A 2,792-nucleotide genomic window follows, 5' to 3' on the forward strand; every position below is an offset into this window, starting at 1 on the left:
GCAGCTGCCCCAGAGACCTTGGACATCCCAACCGCCACAGGGAGGAGCTCGTGGGGGTAAAGAGATTTGCCTAAGTCAATCAGTGGCAGAGGGGGAACAGAACCCATGACGCCTCACCCTGCTTTCACCACTAGGCCATGGTACCTGTACAGGAATTGCTGGTAGCTGCTGGGGGGAGTGCCCAGAGCCCACGCCTGGCCTGGGTTCTGCTACACTGGCCCCGCTCCCCCCGTTAGCAGGGGGCCCTGGCCCTGGGGGGTGAAGGTGGCTTCCCTGGTGGTCTGTGCAGTCAGGAGTGCACCCGAAGAGGCCTGTGGGTGGCAGACACCGCGCTGCACTGCTACGGCCGGCCGGCAGAGGGCAATGTCAGCCCAGGGATGGACACCGGGAGCCAGGGGAGGGGCTGCTGTACGGACAGCTCCATGCACCGCGGTGCCAACCCTACACTCTGGCCGTGTGGCCCCATGCCCTGGGCAGCAGGGGGCAGCCGCACGCCTGGGCACAGTGTGGGGCTGGGGCCCAGGGGCGTGCAGGGCTGTGGACACGTAGCTGGGAGTGTGCTGCCTGCTCGCCCGGCCCTCGGACGGCCCCAGACACGGGCTCTGCAGGCAGCACCTGGGTGGGGCACCTGGGGCATCACTTCGTATCCCTGCCCAGCCTTCCTGTGGCATGTGCTTGTCGTGGGGGCTGTAAAGGTTTATGAGGGGTATAAAGAGTCATAGAAGATCATTGTTGGGCTGGGAACACCAGCGTTACGCAGGTGGCTGGGAATGGGGGGTGCAGGGCAGGGCTGCCGGAACAATGTGTACAGTGAGGGAGCTGAGAGCCTTGAACCAAACTGTAACCCTGTATATGATGGAACCACTTCAAGCAGCAGCCCCCCCAGCCCTCCTAGTTCCAGCCCCTGTGGTGCCGGGGGGGGGGTGGCAAAGGGCTGCACAGATTCCCTGGGGGGCTCATGCCCACTAGCGAGAGCTGGACGCGTCTTGGTGTTACGGCCCCCCCCCCCCCCGTACCCAGCACAGCCTGCAAACTCCAGCCTGGCTCAGCGATGGGCCCGCAAGGAGCCAGCTGCTAGCACTGGGCATCCAGCTCCCGGAGCAGGGCACGGTTTGGGGCCCCAGGGCCTGAGTGTGGCTGGCTCAGTGCCTGGAGATTTACAGGTGAGCCCTGGGGAGGGGAGGAGGCTCGTGCCCCTGGGCAGGGGCTGCCTGGCACCCCAGGGAGTCCGTCCAGCTGTGATGCCTCGGAGCCCCTTGGGAGAGAGGAGCAGGGGCCCTGTGGGGCTGGGGGGGGGCCCTCCCAGGGGGCAGGGGGCTGTGGTGTGGAGGGGAGGGACAGCCACTCTCGGGGGGGGGGCGGCTCTGGAGGTGGGAGGGTTTTGGCCGCAGGCTGTGGAGGAAACGTCTTGCCCTGTCGCCATTCCTCGGTGAGTGACTCAGCGGGAAAGGGAAAGTGGCAGGCGGGTGATATGCGTCTGTTACACACCTGTGTCCAGTGTGCGGCATTGCCAAGGCAGGCTGGGCTGGGCGCTAGGGGGCGGGGTGGGCAGCGTGGTCCAGCTCCTGCCCAGGGCCCTGCTGAGCCTAGCGATGGCTGGGCAGGACAGGCAGCCCTGGCGCCGTGCCCAGCCCCCCAGGAATGGAAGGTGGTTTGTTTACACATGGCAGCGCCTCCGCCCAGCGTGTGGGACTCAGTTTTGAGCAGGGAAGAGAGAAGCCCTGAGGGCGAGACCCAGGCTCCTGGCCCAGCTGTGCTGCCTGTGCTGACCCAGGCCAGGGGTGCCTGGCGGCCCAGGCACCTGAGGCTCTGGCTGGCACCATGCCCTTGGCTGTGCCCAGAGGATCTACTGGGTCTGCCTGTCCCCATGCCGGGGTCCTGTCCGGGGCTCACTGGCTAAATCACTTCATGGAGGACAGGTCCATCAATGGCTATTAGCCAGGCTGGGCAGGGATGGTGTCCCTGACCCCTGTTTGCCAGAAGCTGGGAATGGGCTCCAGGGGATGGATCACTTGCTGATTCCCTGTTCTGTTCACTCCCTCTGGGGCACCTGGCACTGGCCACTGTCAGCAGACAGGACACTGGGCTGCCTGGACCTTTGGTCTGACCCAGCGTGGCTATTTTTATGTATCTGGGGTGGTGCTGCCTGGCCCCGTGCCTTGGGCCTAGCCCCACAGTCATTTCCCTACATAACTATTAACTTTTGTTGCCTTGCTTTCTGGAATTTCGGTGTTTGCCCAGTGCCGTGCCCAGCCCAGCTCATGAATCTCAACTTGTCCCAGGCTGGGCGCCTGGTGTCACGCAGTGTCGGGGAGTCAGGGCCCTGCACCCCCCACTTCCTGCGATTCACCGTGACTCTTAGCCAGCCAGTAAAACAGAAGGTTTATTAGACAACAGGAACACAGTCCCAAGCAGGGCTTGTAGGTACAACCAGAACCCCTCAGCCCGGTCCCTCTAGAGGGCAAGGATCTTAGACCCCAGACTTGGGGTTCCCTGTGTCTTCCCAGCCAGCCCAAAACTGAAACCAAAAACCCCTCCAGCAGGCTCCCTCCCTTTGTCAAGTTTCCAGGGCAAAGGTTTCAACTCACCCCATCCCCTCCTGGCTCAGGTTACAGGCTCAGGTACCTTCCCGCACCTAAAGTCACCCCTGCTCTCCCATCCCCCATGCAGACTGTCCCAGTAAAACTAAACGACATTCCCAGGTCAGTCCACCTGCTCCCTCCTGCGTCACACCTGGCTCCACACCGCTGCACATAGTTGGAGGGAGAAGGGCAGTGTCAGGCAGTTTCTCC

The sequence above is a fragment of the Mauremys mutica genome, chromosome 17 (assembly GCF_020497125.1).
Source record: "Mauremys mutica isolate MM-2020 ecotype Southern chromosome 17, ASM2049712v1, whole genome shotgun sequence".
In the NCBI taxonomy this organism is placed as follows: Eukaryota; Metazoa; Chordata; order Testudines; family Geoemydidae; genus Mauremys; species Mauremys mutica.